Source organism: Phyllostomus discolor, chromosome 14, assembly GCF_004126475.2.
Source record: "Phyllostomus discolor isolate MPI-MPIP mPhyDis1 chromosome 14, mPhyDis1.pri.v3, whole genome shotgun sequence".
Classification (NCBI taxonomy): domain Eukaryota; kingdom Metazoa; phylum Chordata; class Mammalia; order Chiroptera; family Phyllostomidae; genus Phyllostomus; species Phyllostomus discolor.
Genome location: NC_040916.2, coordinates 20442516 through 20468364, shown reverse-complemented (window position 1 = coordinate 20468364; position 25849 = coordinate 20442516). Strand labels below are relative to the sequence as shown.

The 25849-nt window shown below is 47.8% G+C and overlaps 1 pseudogene; it reads right to left on the bottom strand.

Annotated features, from left to right (window-relative positions):
- Positions 1-4266: 4266 nt before the first annotated feature.
- Positions 4267-5059, bottom strand: LOC114512136 (annotated as a pseudogene).
- Between the last annotated feature and the right edge of the window lie 20790 nt (positions 5060-25849).

The following is a 25849-nucleotide window of genomic DNA, read 5'->3' as shown; positions in this document are numbered from 1 at the left end:
CCCTGTTTGACTCTCACCAGCATCAGTGGAATGGATCCGGGGCAATGAACATGCATCTCTCTATTTTGACCACAGGGCAACCCTTGCATGTCTTCTAATGTCAGCAAGCCACCCTCAAGCCTGGAAGTAACACTTGTGCAACAAACTCCTAATAGTTGTCTGGGTAACCCTCCCACACACCGTCAGCATTCTCATTCCAAGGGCTTACAGGGGGGTTTAAGCTTAAATTACAAAGATTTTAAATGCCGGAAACATGGGTTCATGTATTATCTACACAGTATCTAAACTTTGTGGTAAGTATCCACAAAATATTCATGAAATGGGCTAGGTCTGTCTCTGGGAACAACAGCTGCTAATCTGTTTGGTGATTCAACAACTTTTGTGCTGTTTTGCGTCAAGGAATTTTACTGCCCCGTATTTATTTCAGAAATTTAAAGGTAAATCACAATTAATTTAGTTAAAAAATTTTTATAATGCCTTTTAGGGTATCACAACCTAGGTATCACAAAATGGACTTTAGGACTCAGGGCTAGTTGGAACTCGCTGTTTGCATTTGTCCAAAAACCAGAGTAAACACGCCAGCTGAGCTAGCATTCACAGATTTCATTAACTTCTGGACCCAGCCAGAGATATTACATAGCAACTCGAAATAAAAAGGACAAACTTGTATGTCAGAAGGCAAAGACTGAGTCCAGAAGTAGAGAAAAAGAATGAGGTTAAACACTGACAATTGTTGACAGTCGGAGAGCCCACTGTCATTGTGAGTCAGGAGGGTCCTCATGTGGACTACAGTTGAAAGAAGACCTGGCTGCTGGGGGAAGAGAACAGGGACTTGGTAGCTGGAAAAATGAGCGGGAGCAGAACGGCTGATCTGGGACTGAGGCCCTTGAGTTCAGGGATGGACACGAGCCTTCGCTTCTCTTTCTGCCTCCGTAAATCACAGCTGACCCGTGCAAGCCAGAGGCTCCCACCAGGGCAGAGAGGAGCAGGGGTCGGCCTGACACCAGCCGACCGACAGGAGGCCGTGCAGATTTATGCAGGTTCGGGAAGATTCTGTTTTTTATTTCTCCCCGTCTCTTTTTTCCAAGCCCCCATTGGAACACCATAGGGAGTCCTGGAATTGTCCCAGGAGTCAGTAAGGAAACAAATGGCCTTAATAGGACATAATTAAATCCAGGTTTATTAACTAGCGGTCTGAATTTACATCAGGATTTTGCCACTCTGGCTGTTTCTGTGTGGATTGGACACATGTCATTGATATATTTCTCCTGCTATTTCCCAGCACTGACCAAATAATGGGCTCATTTTTATAGTTAAATTTGTAGTTGAGGTGAATGGTACATTAGTTTCATTTATTAACATATTAAGTGCTTACTGATGGGTACTATGCTTGTGTGTGTGTGTACATGCGTGTGCTTGTGTGTCTGTGAGTGTGAACAGAAACCATCAAAGGCTGATCCCTTAAATATCTGCCACTCTGTGAAGGGAGCTGAAGCTTGTACGTTGGCAACTCTGACGATAAGCCTGCGTGCTAGAAAATTTCAGCATGTATAAAGGAAAGAGAGGAGAGAGTACGGACAACGTAGTTGGAAGAAGCTGTGTATGAGAGGCACAGAGGCAACTAAGTTCAGGTGTTTATGGGAAAAGTCATTCATTCATTCCACAGGTATTTATAAAGTCCCTACTATGTGGCAAACGCTGCCCGAGACCCTGGTGATCCAGCACTAAACAAGGAAAAGAATCTTTGCTCTCATGAGATTTGTATTTTGAGCGGTAAGGGACAGACACTAGACAAATCAATTAGGTAATTTCAGATAGTGTGAGTTTTGTGAAGAGAACCGGGCAGAGTAATGCAGAGCATGAGTGGTCAGGGGGAGTTCAGTTTGACTGCGGAGTGAGGTCTGTGATAGGATCCTGGGACTGGAAACCAGGAAAGTCCTCACTGGCGAGTCCACAAAGCATCCTGAATGCTGGATCTGGTCATCTGTCTTCAGGCATTTCCAGGAAACACTAAGTACTTTAATTCTTAAATTGGAGAGACCTGGTGCTCCCTTTTCTGCCCAACGGTGTTTTCCAGGACCGTGTATAGAGGCACCATGGCATCCATGCTGGACTGCTGAGTGGGCCCAGTCATTCTATATTTGGGTGCTGTTATGACTTGAGTCATTTAACTTTATTCAGTTTTTAAAGGCCCAGGAGGCTAATTTTGACACACTCACCCAGGAGATTTTTAAGAGTTTTTCTTAGTTGCTCATAAAGTACTTGAAATCACATTTAAGTTTGCTTATTATTTTTCCTGGGTTTCACTAATGTCACCTCTCACTGAGCTCTACCCACACAGGCATCTATAAGTTTAAACCACTATTTAGATTTTTTTTTTGTAACAACGACCAAATACAATTTTAAATAAATAAATAAATAAATGTGTCATTTCTTTACTTCTACACTTAAAAAAGAAGTCAAAATGGACTTATTTCAAATATTCCAGTGGCATACCTTTTCCTGCAATGCCAATAGGGGATATTTTTAGCTCACAGGGGGAAGAATTTCTAGAGAAAGTTTTAAGCATGTGTGCTATAGTAGGAATCCTTGCTATCTGAAGAAATGATTTTTATCTTGGCATAAGAACTACTAATTGAAACTCTTAAACCCCATTACAGAGTGCATGGTGACCAGAGCCTTGGGACAGTTTGCCCGGTAAGCAGTAAAGAGACAGATAAAAAGAGAAGACAGAAATCACGTAAGTAGTCGTCAGCTCGGGCTTCCATAGCAGACATTGTACACTGGGTGGTTTGAACAACAGAAATTATTTTCTCATAGTTCTGGAGGCCAGAAGTCCAAGATCAAGGTTCAAGATGATTTGGTTTCTGGTGCGAGTTCTCTTCCTGGCTGCCTTCTCTCTGTGTCCTCACGCGGCCTCTCGTTGGTGCATGTGCAGGGCGGGAGGGAGGGGAGGAAGCAGGGGGAGAGGAGCGGAGTGTGCCAGCTCTCTGGTGTCTCTTCTTGTAAGAACGCTAATCCTGTTGGATCAGGGAATCACCCTTATGACCTCATTTAACCTTCGTTTCCTCCTTGGAGGCCTCCTTCTCCAAATACAGCCACACTGGGAATTAGGGCTTCACCATATGAATTCGGCGGGGAGGGCACAAACATTTAGTTTCGTAAAATACAGAAAAAAGGAGGACATTTCTGACTGAAGCAGAAATTAGAAAAGTTTTACTACAACTGAACAGTCAATTCTTGAGCTTCCTGGCACAGAAGGCAAAAAGGGACATATAAAAGGCAGTGTAAATGTAAGTCAGTGGGGAACCGCTTTGACATTTTAAGCCTTATTTTCTTTTATGGTGTGTTTCTGTTTCTTAAAATAGTTTCAGACATTGACCAGTAAGAGTAGGGGTCAGGGAGAGATGTATTTGGGGGCTAGAAAGCCCGTTGTACTGCACCCCGCACTCTGTAGGCTTTTGTTTCTACATAGAAGGCCGGTTTCAAACATCGCCTTGATTCCCTGCAGCCTGTGTGGAAGGTGCTGGGAAGTGCACATTCTGGACCAGAGCTGGATTTATCGTCACTAGAACTAAAGACTGGGCTCTTTGAACTGTCTATGCAAATGCAGGAAAAGTCACAAATCCCGCAAGCGGATTGTTTTAAATCTGAATAGGAACTGGAAACCCTTATTGCTGGTTCAAGTTAATAGTGTACTTCTTAAGAAAAAGTGCTAAAGAAGATCCCCGATGTTCATCCTCTTGCATTTACATAAATTTAAGATGATTTTATCCTGAAAATTACCAACATCTATGGGATGAGTGGAGGTGGCTTACTGGTCACAAACCAGGGTTGGCATTTTTATTCTAGTTGCTCTAGGTTGGTCAATATAATGCACACGGTGCAAAGGGTCAGAAAATTATTGGAGTGATGACTGCATTAATAATTAATATTTAGTTCTTAAATTATGTGTGCCATTCTTCAATTCTTTTTGTGTTTTATTTTTATAAAAAGTATGCCGTGTTGCCCTGGCTGGTGTGGTTCAGTGGATTGAGCACTGGCCTGGGAAGCAAAGAGTCGCCTGTTCGATTCCCAGTCAGGGCACATGCCTAGGCTGCAGTCCAGGTCCCCAGTAGGGGACATGCGAGGGGCAACCACACACTGATGTTTTTCTCCCTCTCTTCCTCCTTCCCTTCTGCTCTCTCTAAAAATAAATAAATAAAATATAGAAAAAAAAGCATGCCATGTTGTCTTTAATTAAGTACAAAGACCCTAACGGTCGTGTCACCTAGAACTCATATCTCCCCCGCTCTGTTTGGCTGCCAGTCTCTCGTCTCCCTCCTCAGCAGTAATGAACTGGACCCCTTTTCCCCAGGGAGAGAAACCCATGGTTTGTTGCCTTTGCCAATAGGGAAGACGCTGGAGAGCCGGGTGGCAAAGTTGTTGCCTTTGCCATCTTCTGATTGAACCCATCGAAAGAACCAGGATGTCTCTCTCTGCTGGTGATCACATCAGTTCTTCCCCAGATAGCACCTCCAGGAACCACAGGCAGGCTCCCAGGGAAATCAGTAACCTTGCCCGTCGTCAGATCCACCTGAATGGTGTCATTCACCTTGCTGAGGGGGACCAGGGCGGCAGCTGGTGTGACATTGTGGCTCACCAGATGAAGGATTCCTTTTGTGCCCTTGAAGATCCTTCTCAGGTTGCACTCCCTGTGCTTGGCTTCCTCAGGTGCAATACAATGAAAGGCAGCGCTGCCTTTAGTGTCACAGAGAGACTGAAATGCTCTCCATCTTGTCAATGCTGATGGTATCCGTTAAACCACAGGGTAGGCTTCATCCGTGTGGAACCTGCCGTCAATCTTAATGGACTGCTGGAGGCGGATCTTTACCCCATATCCTGTCCGAGCATGGGTAATTCTGTTCGGAAAATGATGAGAGGGAGACATCTCTCAGCTTCCGGAGGCCGGTAGGTGGCCGGGAAGCAAACGCACCGGGCAGTTTATCAACATCCAATGCTTTGGAGCTGCTGCATGCTCCAGACGCTTCTTGGCACCACAGGCCATGGCTGAGCTAGGCACGGAAGGAGCCTTTTCAGTTCTGTTCTGCTTGTCTAGACTTCCTTTGTGTTCGACTTGGTTCTTAAGTCTACTTTGTTTTCTCAAAATGATAGAAAGGGGGAGAAAAAAACCCCAAACAATGCCTGAGATCCTTCCCAAATGGTAAATCCAAGAAGATCGGTCTCTAAAAGTAGAACCAGAAAAACGAGTACAATGTACACATACAACTTTTATTCCTTCACTCATTTTATCGCTTGCCTATAATTTGACCGCTTTTCACTGAGCACCTTCTGCATACCAGAGCACTTGTTAGGCTCTGGATAAAGTCTGGTCTCTTGGAACTTCCATGCTACGAAAACGCAGCACTGTAGGCCAGCTGCCCTCCTCACACAAGGCTGCAGGCACACTGGGGGGGGGGGGCACTTTTTCTAGATGAGAAACTTGGGCTGGGTTTCTGGAGAAAGTGGTACATCAGCTTAAAGACGAATAGGGGCAAGCCGTGGGCAGGGCAGGGAAATTTTGAGGTGACATTATTTGCACGGGGACAGCTAACTCCAAGGAGAAGCAGTGCAAATGAGTGATAACTTACAGAGTGACACGTGGCACAGTGGAACACGTGGTGAAAGTGGGAGGCAAAAGGCAGGCTAGGATAAAGCTTTGCACGTCACAGTAATTGGGCACTCTCTCCTCTCTCCTAAAAGCTCTTCTAAAACCTTTGGAGGATGTTAACCATTGGATTGGGGTGATCAGATCTGTTTTTTTGAATGATAACACCAGTAGGAAGGAGTGTAGCAAGTGGATTGAGGATGGGGTGGGTAAATCATGGTCTGGGATCCAGTTAGAAACTGTTGCAGTAATCCAGGCACGAAGTGATGAGGTCAAGTTAACTATTTCCCAAAGACATAAAAACAAATCTCTTGCACAATCCTGGGCCAGAAGCATGCTTTAAACAGTTATTTAGAGCAAAGTGGATAATATCTGCTTGCAGTCCGAGTTAATTTTCTTCTTTCTCATTAAAAAAAAAACACCCCAGATGTCAATGCAATTTCGAAGCTATATGATATTTAGAACTCTCTAAAAAAGAACAACAGATAAGCAGATATTAAATCATCCATGCTTACAACTAGTCTACTCCTTGTTAAGGCAACCCTATGCAGATGAATCAGAACCAAACTCAACTTTTTATCATAACATGTTCTGTTACTTGCCCCTGTGTTTTCAGCTGTGACCACGTGCCACAACGGACAAATGACCTGGAAGGATCAAAGCGATTTGATCTGGCTCTGTGATGTATACTTTCCAAATCAACATGAAGAGAAAACAGCAGGCATCGAACACTCATCTACGCTTGTACCAGGTCATACACTGTAATTCTATCCAAGTACAAGTTTCCATGGTAAACAGGGCAAGGCTTGCCAACACTTCCCAGGTTTCCAAAAAGCAGCTACGTCCCTCTTGGGAGGACTTTGTAACTGGAAAGGAAAATCTTCGCAGATGAAATGTCCAGCAAAATCCAGTCACAGACGATATTTCTGCGGCAGGCCTTTGGCCAGATGTCACATCAACAAGCATGGCGCTGGCAGTGACCCGTCCTACGGTAGAGGTGGTAGGGCGCTCCCGCCAAATCTTGTTTTCATTTGCTCACAGCTTCCTAGAAAAAAAAATCTTACTTTGAGCCGAAATTTTCCACGTTTCATCCCAGTCCAAAGGTGACTTAAAAAAAATTTTTTTTTTTTCGGAAAGTTGAATTGAAGTCAATTGAAATTTGTAAAGTTTAGTCATTTGGGGAGCTATGTGTACACAAAGATCTCACTGGGTAACACCAAGAAATTACATTTTCCTTTTCCTTGTGACTTTTGGAAGACTAATTCTTTTTAGCTGTTTCTTTTGAAAGGATTTAACCCTAAATTACAGGGGCAGAAATCCAGCCCCCCCTTTTTTTACTTTACTTAAACTGATTTCTGCCCATGAAGAATTAATAAGACTTTATATATTAAATCTACTAGTGTTTTTTGAAATTTTATTTTAATCATTGTTCAATACAGTTTTCTCCCTTTTACTCCCAATCCAGCCCCCCAACCCTCCCCAAACTAGTGATTTTTTTAAAAATTAAAATATCATTACATAAATTTGACAGAAAAAATATTTTAAAATAATGAGTTTAATTCAATTAAATTCAATCAGTCTACTAAGTACCAGGCACTAAGGTACTAAGCAAATGCTCAGTGTTGGAGGTATATAAAGCTGTATAAAGCAGTTCCTATCCTCAAGGGATGCATTCTTTGAGAGTGAAGATAAGAGTAATGAAATGGCAATGATATAAGGCAGAATCAATGTGTTAAAGCAGAGGCATAAGTCACGTGGGACCACAGAATCGGGAGAAATTGATGCCGACTGGAGGCTAAGGATCGTTTGTTCTGGGTTTTGAAGGAGAGAGGGTATCAAGGATCCGGGGGTTGGGAAAGACATCTCGGACTGGGGACTAGTGTGAACACAGCCTCTGAGGTTAGAAATGGGACTAGTCGGGGTGGCTGGGATGTGGGATATGACAGAAGGAGGAGTAGAAACTGAAGTGAGGACAAGCTGAAAAGTTAGGATCAGGGTTACTCAATGGGTGGTAAGCTATCAGCGTTTCGGGGAGTATGAATCCCTGGTCCCAGCCTTCTAAAGGCCACTATTGTTCTATGTCATTTGGGTCACTGAGAAGAATTCCCCCAACATTTTCAGAAACCCCCGAGGGGAGACAGTGCCACCTCTGGAGAAAATGATGGAAGGAGCCTTGGATACTGAGTTGGGGAGCAGTCCTTAGTTCTGTAGGTGATGAGGGTCTACTGAACCCTTCTGACTGGACCAAGGGCATGATCAGATGGCAGATTCAGGACAACAATTTCTGGAGACTGGACCAGAGGAGAGAAAATTGGGAAGGAGGAGAAGCAATCAGTCTATTGCAGTAGTCCAGGCAGGAGTCAAAGTGGACTTGAACTACACAATTTGATCACTTTCATGCCTAAAAACATTGATAGGCTATTTTTTCAGTTATTCTTCTTGCCTCTGAAACTCCACAGCACGGCATTGCAGGACTCTTTGTGCTGCAGTTGCTTTCCTGTTTTCTGCTTTCCCCAAATTAATATCATATGGTAAATTCAGTATTACAAAAACAGGATTTTTAGAGGGTGATCATAATGCTCTTTCTAATTATAGAATAAACACATGGGGGATGGAAAGCTCTATTTTAAAAAACAAGACAAAAGGGATGGTGTTTCTGTGTTTCATTTTCCATTGTGTTTGGGTTCTTTCACATCTTGATTGCCTTTCTTATCTTTCTTTTCTTTCTTTCGTCTTCGTTCTTGTAGGTCTTCTTTCGTCTGAGATGTCTCTCGCTCACCATCACGCCTACCTCGCGTGGTTGCATCGAGCTAGTCTCCTGGCGGGATGATAAGATATCGAGCCGGGGGGATTTTATTGAGTACGCCTGCTGACGTGGACGCCTTCGCGTGCGTCACTTTCGTTCATTCTTCTATCTCCGAGCTCTATCACCTCCTTACCTCCTCACTCAATTCTTTCGCTATCGCTCATTCTTTCGTTCGTTCTTTCATCCCTATCCTTTCTTTTATTTTTTCTTCTTTCTTTCTTTATTTCTCTTCTCTTTCTTTCTTTCTTTACTTCTTTCTTTTTTCTTTTCTTTTCTTTCTTCTTCTTCCTTCCTTCCTTCCTTCCTTCCTTCCTTCCTTCCTTCCTTCCTTCGTTCTTTCTTTCTTTCTTTCTCTCTTTTTTTTGAAAGTAGGCTCTGTTGACAGTAGATTGAACAGTTTCAAACCCCAGATGTCAGTGCAGTGGAAACTCGGAGTGAATAGGCAGATGCAGTCAGAAGCACCGATCGTTGCCAGAACAGGAGACGGTGCCCAGGGCAAGGGAGGCACGGAGGTGGTGCAGCCCCCGGGACATGAGCAGGAGCCCTCGGGGCCGGTGGTGGAGGGTGGGGAGCACGGCCACCCTCACAGAGCCAGTCTGCATGGAGCCAGGGTGTCCTGCCCTGACTCAACACGGCAACTGTGATTGCGTCTTGCCATGTGTCCCTCTCTCCCAGCTGCTGCAATGTTGCTGCCTTCTGGTTTTCTGAAGGAACTGTGTGAGGCACTCTATGGGCAGATCAGCCACAGATGTGTTATCCTTAAATTCCCCCGAAAAAACCCTCTTCAGGAAACTTGCAGGTGGTTTTTCGTTTGAGGCAAAACGGGATTTTAGGAACATTAAGCGGCTGAAAACTTGTACCACATCTATGCAGAGGCCCGAGAACCTGAGATCACAAATTTGAATCTGATCCTGTTCATTAGTGAGACTCTCATTCTCCAAACCTCCTCCCTTTAGCTATGTTTCTATTAGGGGTTTGTGAAACTGGCTTGGGCCCCCACTCAGATTTTTGGGGGTTATATTACCCTCAGGTTCTCTGTGCAAAATTGTCAATGTTGTTCTTCATTAAGGCGTATGCTGAAAAGATAATGATCCCAGTATCTTTGATTTCCCTGGTACTTTATGTGTTATGAAGCATTTTCATGTATATTAGCTTATTAAATACTCCGAAGCTCAGAGGATTAAGGGACTTACCCAAGGTCACAGAATGGAAAGTCCAGAACTCAGGTCCAGGTCTTTTGATTCCAAGCACATGCTGTTCCCTCTCAAATTTGCTGTTCAATGATCAGCACTTTGATCTGCTGAGCTGACAGGGAGGAAGGCCAGAAATGTCTGAGCAATACGATCTCCCAGTTCCGACCAAGGGTCTGCTGCTTTGTATAACGATGGTTTGTTCCATTGGCAGTTTCTAGCAATGTCGTTTAGAAATTGCTACTGATGGCGCCAGCTTCTGTGGCTTATGGCCATCAGTGATGAGGAAAGCCAGTGGCTCCGGCTCCTGGTGGCCGTTCCCCTGTGTGCCACTGCATGCTGTGACTCCCAGCAGCGTTTTCTGCTGGTTGAGGGGACTCCCAGCTGCTCCTGTCAACAGCCCTCGAAAGGCGCTCTGGGTGGTCCCAGAGTCTCCTGCTCCCCGGAAGAGCTCTGTGGCAAGCAACCTCAGCCCCACCTCCAAGCGCGGATCACAGGTCTGGTGCCCCACAGCCCATCGGGGGACTGCTCCAAAACTGGCCCCTAGAGTGACTCAGGGAGAGCAAGACTGGAAGGGCCTGTAACTTCACACCACTAGGTGTCTGGGCTTTGCTGGACTCGGACAGGCTTGGGTCCATCAAATCTCCATCGGGTCGGAGTGAGCGCTGTGACCTTCTTCTCTCAGAAGTCACATGGGTGCCCACAAACATGTCTCTCTACATGCTCACTCTTCCTTTATTGGGCACTTGTGTGAAATGGGTTGCAGAAACTGCTCTCGGTAGCTCTGATGTGACCCTGGGTTATGTAGATACTCAAAATTAGTGCCCACAACCCCTTAGCAATAACAGTAAGGTTAAGATTTATTTAGGGTCCACCACAGGCCGAGACCTGTTCTAAATGCATTCTTTTTTCATTTTATTTTATGACAGTTGACATTAAGTATTGTTTTATATTAGTGCAGGTGTACAGCATAGACAATTACATAATTTATGAAGAGATTCCCCAGTAATTCTAGTACCCACCTAGCATCATACCTAGTTACCATGCCAGTCCCTCTGGCATGCGAAGTGTGTGTCGAGAAAGCACATGCCAGCAATACGGGACCTTTCTCATAGGTAACTGTCTTTCTGTTGCTGCTTTAAAGATTCTCTCTTTGTGTTTAATCTTTGCCATTGTAATTATGATGTGCCTTGGTGTGGGCCTCTTTGGGTTCATGTAGTTGGGGACTCCCTGTTCTTCCTGGACCTGTATGTCTTTTTCCTTCACCAAGTGAGGGAAGTTTTTCATCTTTCTTCCTTTTTTTTTTAAGATTTTATTTATTTATTTTTAGAGAGGGAAGGGAGGGGAAAAGAGAGAGTGAGAGAATCATCAATGTGTGGTTGCTGGGGGCCGTGGCCTGCAACTCAGGCATGTGCCCTGACTGGGAATCGAACCTGTGATACTTTGGTTCACAGCCCGCACTCAATCCACTGAGCTACACCAGCCAGGGCTTCATCTTTATTTCTTCAGATAGGTTTTCAATCCCTGGCTCTCTCTCTTCTCCTTCTGGTACCTCTATGATGCAAATCTTGGTATGCCTGATATTGTCCCAGAGATTTAAACTAGTCTCATTTTTTAAAAAATTCTGTCTTTCTTTTTGCTGTTCTGATTGGGCATTTTCTGCCACCTTGCTTTCCAAATAGCTGATTTGATTGTCTGCTTCATCTAATCTGCTGTTGATAACTTTTAGTGTATTCCTCACCTCACTTATTGTATTCTTCATTTCTGACTGGCTCATTTTATGGTTACTATGTTCTTTTTTATGTTTCCTATCTCTCTGTTGAAGTTCCCACTAAGTTCCTTGAGCATCCTTGTAACCAGTGTTTTGAACTCTGCACCTGGTAGATTGCTTGCTTCCATTTCATTTAGTTCTTTATCTGGAGATTTCTCCTGTCCTTTCATTTGGGACATGCTTCTTTGTCTCACCATTGTGGCTAACTCTCTGTGTTTGTTTCTATGTATTAAGTAGATCTGCTATGCTCCTAGCCTTGAATGGATGGTCCTATGTAGTAGGGGTCCTGTGGGGCCCAATGGCACAATCTCCCTTATCACCTGAGCCAGGTGCTCCAGGAGAGTTTTTTGTGTAGATGTGTGTGTGCTCTCCTGTTGTAGTTGAGTTTTGATTGCTGCTGGCACATCAGTGGGCTGGCTGTGAGGACTGGTCATGACCCCACGGAATGGGGTTTGCCCCAGTAGGGTCTGGTGCCTGTGGAGACCTTCCTTTGCAGGTGTTGCTTAGGAAGCTAATTACATGGTGCTCCGTTGTGGCCTGAAGCCGGCCTTCAGGTGTGTTGGTTCTGGAGCCTCTTGGGAGGGACTTTGGTTCAGGTCAATGTCAGACGCTGCCTGTGGTCATGCTGGGGCTATCTGTTAGGAGCTACAAAGCGACCTGGGGTTGGCAGCTGCCTGTGCTTGGTCTGGATGTACATGAGAGGGGCCACGCTGAGAACCACGGCTGGCTGTCACCAGTATTAGGCCTGGGGCTGGGCAGTGAAGGCCCGGGTACCCTGAAACCTGCCCCTGCCTGCAGGCTGCGGGGGAGGGTCAGTCACCGACAGAACCTCCGACGGCATGCGAGTTGGGCAGGGCATGGTCTCAGGGAGTCTCCAGGGTGGGGCAATGGTGTTCACCAGGTAAATACAGCTTCAGATTCGGCACTACTGCTGGGCCTCAGACCACTCAGTGAAAGTCTCAGGGTACACGGAGGCCAGCCGCCACCCGCCTAGGGCCTGTGGATCTCTGCGGTGGGATGGGTGGCAGGAGTCATCAAGATGGAACTGGTGAAGTACCCTAGGCCACTGAAGACTTGGTCGGGTGTGTGGAGGGCTCAACACAGAAAGAATGCATCTGTTGGCAGCACAGGAGAAGGCTGAACGCAGGAACAATGGGGGCAGTCCCTTCAGCCCTTGCCCCAAAGCCACGCAAGTCAGTTTCTCCCTGCATGTCTCCATTGCCCCCCCAGCCCACCCCACCCCACCTGAACCACTGTCCCTCTGCCAGAGCCCAAGGTGAGTGCCTGTGAGTGAGGGTTTGTGCACTGGCCCTTTAAGAGGGCACCTGGGTTTCCAGCAGCCTTTTGTCTCACCAGGATGGTTGGAATCCCTGATGGTTTTCTCAGCCAGATGCTATGCGGCTCCTCTTCCCAGCACCAGTGCTCAGGCAGTGAGCCCAGTGTGGGGCAGAGACCCCTCTCGCCTCAGGAGGGACCCTCAGCTGCCGTGCGGGGATGTGGGGCCGGCCCGTTTCACGCCTCCGCTCCTCCTACCACTCTCGGCGTGGCTCCTTCCTTACGTCCTTAGTGACTGGGCTCCTGTTCAGCTAGTCTTCCGGTGGTTGCCCAGGTTTGGTGTTCCATAGTTTGGCCGCAATTTTGGTGCGGGCATGGGAGGAGGTGTGCGCAGCGCCCGCCCGCCCTGACTTCTTGGCCGCCACCACCCACTTTTCATCCTCTAAGTGCTTTCTGTCAACTTCTAAAATCTTTGTGACATGCCCCCGAGGAAAGTCCTGGCCTCAGCCCCTTTCACAAACAAGGAAAAGGAGGCTTATGATGTTATTTAAAACAAACAAACAAACCCCAAACTGCTCAGGAGGTAACGTACAGGAGAGCTGCCTTCTGTTGGCCTCTGAATCCCAGAAGTTTCTAGTGGATGAGAAGCCGACATTGCAGCCAACAATCCAAGCACATCTTTTGTCCTGCATGCGGCGTGCCACCGTCTCCCTGAAGGCAGACTCCGTGGGCCTCGCGTGGTCTCCGCCGAGTCGGGGCTTCTGTGGCCGAGACTCCACCGCCCCTCCTTCTGCCCTGCCCACCGCGCTGACTTTGCTCAGGCGGCCAGTACGGCCGAGCCCCAGGTGGGTTGTGTCCTCATCTGCCTCACTCAGCCCTCAGTCAGTCCCCCTCGCTCCATCCCGTTTGCCTCTCTGCACGTGTGGCACAGGGACCGTTTTGGGTGAGCTCGGGGAGCTTTGGGGAGCTTTTAGCCAAGAGATCCCTCACTGAGCGAAGACAGATGACGCGGGGAGGAAGTCCTTTTGCCCTTTTCCTTCCCTTCCTGCTCTGGGTAATGTTGAATGAGGAGGTGACGTTTGGGGCTCTGGAGGCTTTTGGCCACGAGATTACAAACGTGAGGACAGAAACTAGTATTCTGTGCATGAAAACAGGACAATAAAAACATCTGCATCTTTTTAATGACATGGAGCCCCCCAAATAAACCTTGGGTCCCTCATGAAGTTGACAATAAGTGTTCCCATGGGTATGCAGTAATGCTCAGAGTGTGAGAAGCACGTGCCAGTCCACAGACTGTTCGTTACTGCTCTGTGAAGAGATGCAAACAGAAATTGTGAATGGGGCCTAGGTACTTCCATAGTACTTCCATATTGCCGTTAAGCCACTGCAATAGATTTGTCCAGTCCAAGATGGATGGGAAATTAAAACAATAGCAACAATGCCATAGATCATTTAGTTGACAATTTAGTTGATATTTTCCCTTACTATCAGCTAAGAGTATTCCTATTCTAAAGCCCACGTGACTGATGTGTTTTCACATTTAAGCAGGTCACACATAGAGACCTAGGCCCCACAGGCTGTCCTCCTAGAGGCTGCCCTAACAAGTGACTTAAAATGTGTCTATGTGACCTGATTCTCCTGTCCTTGTCACGCTTCATGGGAAAGTCAGCACACTTGAGGTTAGCAGGTGGCACGGACCAGTCACTTATTAAACACAGCAACATGGGGAGCCGGCGACATTCAGCTCTGTGTGTTCTCCCACGTGGTCCTTCGGGGATCCCGCCCTTCCTGCCCCGACCCCCACCCCTGCCTGCCTGTGATTCCTCCTCGTGTCTCTCCCTGTTCTGGTCTTTGCTTTCAGCCTGACGCCAACTCATCTCTAATAAGGTTTTAGCTAGTAAGCCCCCATGAGGGCATTTAAGACTTTGTAGCTTTAGGAAAGCCCCGAACCTCTCCGAGTCTCAGTTTCCTTGTTTGTAAAATGAGGATAATGTGAATTATCCTCACTATATGAATAATGATACCTAACATTTATGGCTTGCTGTGTGGCTGGCACAACTTTAAGCCCCTTATAGGTATTAGCATATTTAGTTCTCTTAAGAACTTTATGATGTATGTTCTACCATTTTATCTCCATGTAATGAATGATAACTCTAACAGGGTTACAAATCTAGAAAAAGGCATGATTTAAACCTTGCTATAACTACTGCTACTGGAGCCCTTGACCATGACCACCGTGCGGCACCTCCTTATTGTAAATATAAGAAATTTTCAAAGTCATGTGATGAGAAAACTTTGGGTCAAAAAATGGCTTATCTAGTGATTTTGTCTGTGCGAACCGCCAATTTATATAACTGCATATTCATGTAACTAAAAGTGTTCGTGGGCACAGACAACAGTGCGGGACTGCCTGGGAGGGGTTGGGGGAGGTGGAGGGGGGTGTGGGGGGACAGATGGTGCGGAAGGGGACCTGACTTGGGGTGGCGAACACCCAGTACAGCGTACAGATGATGTGCTGTGGAATTGGGCACCTCAAACTTGTACAGTTTTGTTAACTAGTGTCACCCCAACAAAGTCAATAAAAAGGAAAATAAACACCTCAAAAAAGAGAAGAAAAGTATTAACGAGCTATTTCAGAGCACTGAAAGGGAGAGAGAGAGAGAGGAAAAAAAAAGAATCAGCTGGAACATCTGGCCTCTGGTTGGTTTCCTGCTCTGGAGTTTCCTGAAAGTAAACTTAATTCTAGTGTTGATATTAGTAGACTAGAACATGGGGATGGCTTGTAGTATGTTGCCAAATGGACCAACCCTTTTCGGTTTGATCCCCCGGCAGCCAGAGGCGGTGGAAAGATCTACTTCATTTCTTGCTCACCGGCCTGTTGGGGGAAGGCAGGGCTGCATCCAGGAAACGTGGAAGACCGGGCATCACAGGAGCTGGACTCCAGGGCCGGCTCTCACCACCTGACTAGTGACACCGGGTGAGTCACCCGGTCCTTCCAAGCGTTGTCAGCTTTCTCTGTGCTGAGGCTCAGCTGAAGCAGTGGGGGAGGGAGTTGCTTACAGACTGTAAGGCCTTGTGAACATAATCTTTTTGTTTTGTATTTCTATCAGTGCCCAACCCCTGATGTTGACACTGTTTGGAAGAAGTAGCACGCTTGACTGAAAATCACAGTGTCTCCGAGACCAGCGATCTGGCCTCCAGTCTTCTTCCGTGTCCCTCCGGCCTGCCACAGCCGTGTTTTCTTCCATGAAGATGAAGGATGTGTGTGTGTGGGAAATTTCTAAATGACCTCTGGGCCCCTGGGCCACCGGCTCGTTGCAAACACTGAGATATCTTCTTCCGGTATTTACTGACAGCTGTTGCTACGGTCATGTTTGCACATAACCAACGCACATCTTCAAAGGAAACAAAAAACTATTCTTTTAAAAAAATTATTTATTTTTAGAGAGCAGGAAGAGAAACATCGATTGCTTGCTTTGCGCATTTGACTCACCCCAGGACTGAATGGCGACCCAGGCACTACCCTGACCGGGAATGGAACCACACCCAACCAACCGAGCCACGCCAGTCAGGGCAGAAACCACCCTGTGGACACTCAAGAGCCGACTGCACAGCCATGGCTCAGAAAGGATCCCATGACACAGCTCACATGTTGTCTGTGGGGCGGGGGGAACCTGTGGACGCGTTGGCTTTGCATCCCGAGCACCTCGCTGGAGGACGCGCCCGAGGCCAGTGATGTCGGCCCTGCTGGGGATATCAGAGCTGCAGAGGTCCGTGTGGGGAATGAGGAGACCCAGGTTCGAGGACACATAAACTGCCCCAGGCTGCACAGATAATCAGCAGGAACTCGGCTCCGCTATTTCCTAGGCCAGGCTCTTTCTCTTGCCCCTCACAAACTTGCTTACAAAGATGATATTACTAAAATTACCCCGAAGAGTTGCTCACTGTGCTGTAACTGAAGAATAAAAAAGAGGAATTGCTCAGAGGCACCGTCACAAAACACCTGAAGAGCGCAAACCCCCTGGAATACCCAGACGACCTCCACACATTGCACTCATCTCCTCTGAGACACGGGGACATCGTACTAATATGTTTTTATCCAACACGTAACATGCGTGCATAATTCAGTAGCATTTCCCGCACCATTTCTGGGTGACATATGACTGCAAAGATAATATTGCCGTATGAAACTGATAAAACTTCGTATTTGAAAGATTTCTCTTTTTGATGTTCTGATTCAAAGGCACCTGAGGCAGTTCTCTGGAAGAAATCTTTTATTTTGCGTGTGCACCGTATAACCACTTACCCCAGATCGACCGGAAGGAAATACACAGCCAAGAAGAGACCATTGCAAGGGGAACGGCCCGCTTAGCCCAGCAAGACCTGAGGGTCGTATTTAATAATTTAATGAACGTGTAGTGGGCATACCATATTATATTCGTTTCAGGTGTACAGCACAGTGAGTCAGCATTGATGTGTCTTACAATGCGAGCACCGCACTAAGTCTAGTACCCGCTTGTCACGGGGCTAAGTTACAACAGTATTACTGACTGTGTCCCCTTTACCTTTCTCATCCATTCCTCCAAACCCCTGCTCTGGCAGCCCCGGTTTGTTCTTCGTTCCTTTGAGTCTGCTTTTGTTTTGTTTGTTCGTTTTTTAAAAATTCCACATATAATTGAAATCATATTTTTTTCTTTCTCTAACTTTTTGACAATGTGGATGGACCTAGAGGGTCTTTTGCCTTAAATTAGTTTAGATGATGATTACTTTGGGGGCTTTTCTCCTCATCTATAACAGTAGCCACGGCGTTAAAGCCGAGAGGGAAGGGGCATAATCACCTGTTTAATCCTCTCCTCCAATCTTGAGTTCTGGAAATTTGCTTTAATGTTCTTTGGGCGTCTTTTCTGCCCAGGTCCTGGGCCATGCAAGTAAAGGATATTGTACCTGAGATTCAAGGGCTTGTTTTGGCAAAAGTCCACCAGAACACACGATGCATTTCAAAGCCCCTTGGACACTGTGAAACACTGTGAAAGTGAGGGCTGCTGTTATAGTTAGAAGGTTCATGGTCCCAGTAGATGCATAAGAGGTGTCTTTTACTTTAGCTCAAAAGCTTATTTTCTGCAGGAATTTGGCGGTGGTATCTCAGCGCACCAACATGAAAATGGTTTTATTGCACATTTGAGTCCGGCTTCTTTCCTGATTTCATTAAAAAAAAAAGCCCAACAAACAGCCACATACTTATACCTCTATACCTATATGTATAATTTATAAAAAATGTGAATATCTTAAGACAAATTAAAAAAGAAACTTCTCCAGAAAACTGTAACTATATATTACTATATTGCATCAAAAACACACAAATTAAGCTATTCTTATTCAATAATCTTAGCAGCCCACATGCCTTACAAAGGAAGGGCTGTTTGCTTTAAGGACCATTAAAAACAAGCACAGATGAATGTGGTTTTGGAGATACTCACTGAGTCAGCCCTTAGGCAGTGGGGATCAGAATACTGTACGATGCAGCATTAGCACGTATTACGAACCGCATAGTGTGTGAGGAGTAGACCCTCTCCCCCCAACGTAGCAAGAGCAGTTTTATCAACTAGACAATCAAGTCCTCTTTGTCCGTCATTTCATTCTGGGTCAGCAGTCACGAAATGAGAAAAGGGTCTGTAGTCCTTCTGGTTGCTGTATAAAACCAAACAGAACACAAGCTTACATACCACTCCTGGTACACATAAAGATTTTAAAGTACACTACTTGTACTTGATAATACATGATTTGTTTATTTTTGCAAAGAACCAGCTCTTACTTTTATTGATCTTCTGTAATTTTTTAGACTTTTTCTTTCTGCTCTGATCTTTAAAAAAATTTTTATTGATTGATTTTAGAGAGGAAGGGGTATGGGGGGGGAGAGAGAGAGATATCAGTTTGTTGTTGCACTTATTTATGCATGCATTGGTTGCTCCTTGGTGTGCCCTGACTGGTGGTCAGATCTGCAACCTTGGTGTATCAGGACGATGCTCTGACCAACTGAACTACCTGGCCCGGGTCTGTCATTCCTTACATACTTCCTTTAGGTGTAACATTAGATTGTTCTTAGCCTGTATTGCTATGAATTTCCCTCCAAGGATTGCTTTTGCTTTCCCAGTGGGTTGTTATGTTTCCATTTTCAATTGTCTCAAGGTATCTTTAGATTTCTTCCTTGACGTCACTGTTAACCCACTCATTGTTTAGTGATGTGTAACTTAGCCTCCGTGTGTGTGCGTGTGTGTGCGTGTGTGTGTGTGTGTGTGTGTTTCAGGCCATTGGCCACAAAGGAGGACGGCTCAACACAGGAGAATAGCAGCCAGCCACCCAGCCCTTGTCCCGAAGCTACTCAACTCGGTTTCTCCCTGTGTGTTTCTGGTGTCCTCCAAGCCTCTGTCCATCTGCTAGAGCCCCAGGCGAGTGCCTGCAAGTGAACATGTTTGCGCTGACCCTTTACGAGGATGACTGAGTTTCCAGCAGCTTTCGGTCCCACCTGGACATATGGAGTTCTTGCTGATTTTCCCAGCCTTGTGTTTGTGGGCTCCTCTTCCTGACACTGTATCTCCCCACTGGGGAGTCCCGCATGGGCCGAGACCCCTCGCTTCTCAGGGGGCACCTCTGCACCCGAAACATCCCTCTGGACTCTCAACTGCCACATGTGGGTGCGCACCCAGCTCACTGTGCCTCTGCACCCCTCCACGTGGATTCTTTTTTTTATCCTCAACTATGGGGCTCTTGTTCAGCTGGTCTTGAGATGGTATGCAGGTTGGTTGTTCTACAGTTTAGCTGTAATTTTGGTGACTTCATGTGGCGTGGTGAGTGCAGCATCTTCCTTCTCGGCCGTCTTGACCCGGTCTTTGGCCCTAGCACTCGAACCCACACATAGAGCTCTGGCAGAGGGCCCAGGCTGGGAGAACCCCGGGAGGTTTGATGTCTGGAAAGCTAAGGGAAGAAGGTGGGGGGGTCGTCAGCCGGCACTGTTGAGAGAGGAAGTAAGAGGAGAACACAGACGTGGCCTTTGAATTTGGTAACACAGGAGCCACCATCTGCTCAGCAAATGAAACTGGGTGCCTGGTGAAGTCCAAGTGTCATGCCAGGCGGCTGGAGAAGACAGGCAAGTAGAAGAATTAGACGACAGAGTGGTGACTGCTGTGCCAGTGGCAGTCACTGGGGTCTGCAGGGCAGCTCTGCCCAGCCCAGCCCAGCCTTGGAGGCGAGCAGTGAATGGAGGTCTCTAGAAGTTCACACTGGTGGGGAGTGTAGGAGGGTGAGCAAGGACTGGCCAGAAGTGTGGGGACTCCGCTTTGGGCAGAGGAAACCCACGCACAGAGTCGGGGGCGGGATAAAGCACCGTGCTGGGAGAACTACGGGCAGACTGGTTGGCGTGGACTGTGGCGTGTATATGGAGGGGAAAAGTAGGATGAGGTGGTAAAGGTAGCCACGGGCCAAATGGTGAAAGCCCCGTGTCCCTTACCTGTTGTCCTACAGGGAAGAAGGGGAGGACTCCAAGCCAGTCAGGTCAGGGGTGCCAGGGAGGAAAGGTGCAGAGGAAGCCCAGGCTGACTCTGGCCGTACTGTGCGAAGTCTGCTTGTTCACACTACCTCCATGTCTCACGGACCCATGCACAAGGCCACAGGGTGTTCTCCTTCGCTCTGAAGCTGGGAAGTGACTCAGGGAGCGGAGCCCCCAGGGCGAATCAAGCAGCACTTGGCCAGGTGGTTTGGAAGAGAGACTGGAGGCAGGATCGCCAGGCAGGGGTGGCACTGTGAGTGGGAAGGGAGAGGGGACTGGATGAAGGTCAGCGGCAGGCGTCCAGGAGGGAGTTACTGGGGCACAAGATTTATACGGGAGCCACGCACACCCGCATAAAGCTGGAAGGGGCCATCAGGACATTAAGTGCTTTCTATTTGATTCTAAAATCTGCATGTACCTGGTAAATCATAGGGGCATCTCTCAGTTTAACGTGTATAGTACTTCACCGCCTAGCGGGCACTTTCACTCCACCCTAATGTAGGCATTGCTTTCCTTCTTTTAATAGAGGGAGTGAGACTGGGACAGGTCACGAGCTAGGCCAAAGTCACACCCTGAGAGTAACAGCACAAGGCCTGAACCAAGATCTTGTGCCTTTGGTGTTGGTGGATGGTTGTGCTACCAAGAGAGGTTGAGGAATATGTTTCCATCTGGAAGGACTTGGGGTTGAGCCGCGTTAGGAGACTGCGCCCCTCCGGAGGGGGAGCAGTTAGGCCACGAAACAGACTTTCACCACCAGAGGGTGCTCTTACCCAAGAGAAACTTGGCAGTCCTCGAGGTTGAAGAACTCTGCAAACGTGTTTCTTTTCTGAGGTTCTTTCTTGGGAAACTGCTCTGTGAAGACTCTGATGGTAGTAGTAGCTCAAGGACTGCAGAGTGTGGAGCAGTGTGACCTGTAGCCTTCCACAGCTCGAGGTCAGGGAGGGAGGAGACAGTTCCAGGGCGATGCTCAGTTCTCTCGGAAATACCTGCAGGCCAGGCCTGCGCGGAAGGGCGGAGCCGGCAGTGCCCGAAGGCAGCCACCGCGGTGCTGCTGCGGGGAGGCCCGGGTACTTCCCGCCCTCCTCCGGCAGATTTTGCCTCCACATGTGAGGAATCTTCAGCCGTGATTCTTAGCTGATTCGGAGGTGCCCAAAGGTCCTATTTCAGAATTTCGATTCACTGTACGGGGCCCACTTTTTTGCAAAGTTGCGGAGGCAGTCACCTCCGCGTTCCCGGTCTCTCTCGTGCACAGGTTCATTGGCGGTTGCGGTCTTTCCCTCCTTCCCCTCCCTCCATCCTGGTGTCCCTCACTCATCGAAGCTACTTCGGTAGAGAATAGGAATGTGTTCACTTCAGGGTTGCTTATGCTGACTTAAAATGTTACCTTCCTAGAAGTACATGCCTTATAACAGAAATTAGGGGCTTACACCAAGGAATGGATGTTTTAAAGAGACCTGGAATAGCATCCATAGACCCAGGTGGGGAAAGTTATTTTTTCTGGGGTGGGGGGGCGGTGGGTAGAGTCAGGTGGGGGATAGAAGTTTCTTCCTAGAGTTTTAAAAAGTCATTCTCTGCCCTGGCACTCAGTGGACTGAGTGCCAACCTGCTAACCAAAGGGTCACTGGTTCAATTCCCAGTCAGGGCACATGCCTGGGTTGAGGGTCAGGTCCCTGACAGGGGTTGTGAGAAAGACAACCACCCATTGATGTTTCTCCCCCTCTCTTTCTCTCTCTAAAAATAAATAAATAAAATCTTTTAAAAAGAGTCATTTTCTCATGAGCAGTCCTGCGTTTGGCCTGTACCTTACAGCCATCTCTGGGAATCCCCTAGTGGAGATGGCCACTTATTGTCTGTTCGGGAGGAAGGTAAAAACTGTGTAATAATCTGCTGTGGATAATTTCAAACCGTCTCCCTTCCTCTCTAGTTCCTCCTCCCCCTTTCAGTCGCCGCCCCTGTGGGCCCCGGGGGGGTCCCGGGAGTCATCCAGGGCCCGGATCATCGGGATGCCCCTCCGTGCCCACACTGGCCTCTGCCCTTCCGGACGGGGCCTTGGGGTTTGGTGGGGACACACAGGGACTCACTTCCTTGAGGCCTTGTCCGGACGCCGCCTGGGTGGGCAGGTGGGGGTGGGGAACGCCCCATTCCTTACACGCACCCTTTCAAATGGTTCTTCTCTCCAGATTCTCTTATAGCCTTACCCTAGGGGTGAAGTTGGCCTAAAATAAAGACATTTCCGTTCATACCCTCAGGTAAAACAAACAAAAAAATGACACTTGCCCATAAGAAGCTGGAGACCCGGGACAGTCTCCCGAGTGGACGGTGGGTCCAGGAGTAGTCCTGTTTGGTGAGAATTCAGAGGCGTAGTTTCGCCTGTTTTCTTCACTGGATCCCCTCATCCTTCTCATGTAACAGACACTGTCCTTTTGAGCTCGGGGTCGGGGTCAGTGCTATGGAATCGGCCACTCATGCAGCCAGCGGGGCTTGGGGCCGGTTCCGATGGTTCGAGTGGGGAGTGGGGAGTGCACATAGGCAAGGGACACGATCAGATCCCATCTTCTGCAGCTGGTCCTGTTCCAGGTCTTTCCGAGAGTGGTTTCAGTAGCAAATCCCAAGGAAGGCGGCACATGCGTGGGACCACTGTGCTGGACACACCTGTCACCCATTTCTCTCTGTAGCTGATCGCTCTATCCTTGTAGCATCTCCATTTTATTCACACAAGGTTTCTCGGTCTCCGGGAACTACCTGTTAACACGCAGCTCTTTCAGGGCAAGCTCACAGCTTAGGCCTAAATAGGCACTGGCTTGGTTTCCAATGAAAAATTTAGCGGGTGTTAGAGTCATGGAAGGTGTTCCCTTAAGGGGTCTGCAGGTATTGTTCACTTTACAGATGAGGAAACTGAGCCTAGAGAGAAAGAAAAGAATCATATGTACACATCTGGGAAAAAAAAAAGAACCATTCAGTTCTTTTGCTTTGTGGCCGGTGCCTTTCCCCCCCATTGCCCTGTGAATGAGACTCTGCTGGGGGGTGCAGGTGAGGGGGACGAGGGGATACTAGGAGGGAGGAAATGCACTCTTGTAAAGGGGGTGGTTAGCTTCCCAACATTCTCGCAAAAGCCACGTGCTGGACACCCGCTCCTGTTCTAGGGGTGGCAGCAGGTGTTGCAGACATTAAAGTTGGAGAAGGCAGGTCTCCGGAGCCAGGCACCCACACCAACAGCTATGATGAGTGGGGTGGTAGAAATGAGAGCCACCCTGTGCTTTGGAAGGACGGATTGTTGTCAACATTCTTTTGGTTACAAGTGACTGAAAGCCCAGCTCAAACCAGCTCGAATTAAATACTTCACTGATGAACATGACCAGGAGGTCCAGGGGGTGTTTCTGCTTTCAAGCACGGCTGTGATCAGGGTCTTCAAAGCTCTACCAGGACAGCTGTCTCTCAGCTCCTCCTTCTTCCGTGTTGACATCATTCTCAGGCAGGGTGTCTGCCAGTGGTGCCAAGGATGGTTGAGCCGCTGTGGCTTGCATATTGTCTGCTTAAAAACCCTCATGGAAAGAGCTGGTCTCATTGTGCCAGCTTTGATCACATGCCCCTCAAAAAGCAACCAGGGGAAAGGGTGTACTCTTATTGGCCAGGTCTGGGTCACAGGATTACTTTGGAGCTAAAGAAGTGGGATTAGCCCCATGTAAACCACGTGGGTTGGCTGAGGGGGAGAATTCCTATAAGGAACAACACAGACTCTATCACCAGGTCCAGAGGAGGCTCAGGGGAGGTGCTCGTTCTGTTTCAAAACCCGACTAGGTGCATTAACAGTACTGGGAGTTGGTGTCAGACTCCACAAGTTAAGGGGTTGGTCCTCCACAAGCCTGTTCTTACTTCAGGTGCTCTAGCTGCGCTTTGGGGGACCCCATGTCACCTGATCTTCGGACCACCTGGCTATAAATTTGGGGGTTTCCACAAGCCCCTCAGTTTTGCTAATTTGCTAGAACAACTCACAGAACTGATGGAAGTGTTATACTTATGAATGGTTTTATTATAAAGGATACAAGTTTGGGGAGGGAGCACAGAGTTTCCACGTCTGTCCCCTGTGGGTTCAGGGCACATCAGCCTCCCAGCACATCCGTGTGTCTATTGACCAGGAAACAAAGTTGGTTACATCACTGGCTGTGGGATTGAACTCAGTCTCCTGTCCTGCGCCCCTCCCTGGAGGTCTGGTGACTGATAGTCCCAGCCTTCTCCTGGTGACCTGCCCCGCAATCCTGAAGCTGTCTGGGGGCCCACCCTGAGTCACATTATTATCATAACAAAGACACTTCTGTCACTCAGGAAATTCCAAGGGTTTTGAAGCCTGTATGCCAGAGAGCAAGGACCAGACATACTCCTCACCTACCGAGGTGAAGGAAGGCTGCCTAGGGAGGTGATACTTGAGTTGAGTCTGTACACTGGCAAAGAACACATCCGTGTGAAGTCAGCAAGGCATGAAAAAGCGGGGTGGTTTTAAGGGACTGGAAGGACACGGGGCGAGGAGAGAGAGGGAGCTGCAAAGATGGACGCTGCCCGCATCCGGCGGTGCTTTGCGGTCTCCTTCTATCCTGTGCAAACTGGGGGTGGGGGGTGGGGAAGGGGGGTCAGTGAAGGATTTGAATTTTAGGATTCTGTCCCTAGCATTAGTGGGGAGGGTGGAGCGAAGGTGAGCAAGATGGAATGAGGTGACTATAGTAAGTCAGGCAAGCATTTCAGCTTCTAGCGGTACCTACTTGACTCTTGCCAAGGACGGACCCTTGACCTCTGTCTTCCTGTCCCAGGGTTGCCATAACAAACTGCTACAAACTGGGCGGCTTAAAACAACAGAACTTCATTCCCTCACAGTTCTGGAGGCCAAAATTCCAAAATCAAGGTTTCAGAGAGGTGCCGGCTGGGGGAGAGTCTGTTCCATGCCTTTCTCTCAGCTCCCAGTGGCTGCCAGTAATTCTTGGCATTCCTTGGCTTGCAGATGCATCACTCCAGCCTCTGTGTTTGTCATCACATGTTGTTCTTGTGTGTCTCTGTGCCCAAATTTCCTCTTCTTATAAGGACACCAGTCATTAGACGCGGGCCCACCCCAGCTCAGGATGACGTTGTCTTAATTTGATTATATCTGAAAGGACCTTATTTCCAAATAAGGTTACAGTCACAGGTACCAGGGGTTTGGATGTCAGCCTATCTTTGGTGGGGAACACAGTTCAACCTGTAGCATGTCCTGTACCTTCCTGGGCACAGCAAGTGATGGACCATCTGTGTGGCCTCATAGCGTCACAGCTGTCTCCTCAGCCTCCTTCACACAAGGCCCCTGAGCTCTGACAGTGCTTTGGGTGGAGTGTCTTTTTTTTTTTTTAATTGGCTGAACTGAACCAAAGTGGGTAGATGGTGTTGCCGTCACTACTATCCTGGAGGAGAAGACCGTCTGCTCCTTCTGCTGGTGGCAAGGATGCGAACGGCTCCAGGTGTGAGAGCTGCAGAGTCAGGCTGCACCACAGCTCGGCAACCTCGGTACTCGGGTTCCGGCTGAGAGAGAATTCAGAGACAAGACTCAAACTAGAGGAGAAAGTTTATTTAGAATATCACAGAGGTAGAAGAAGTG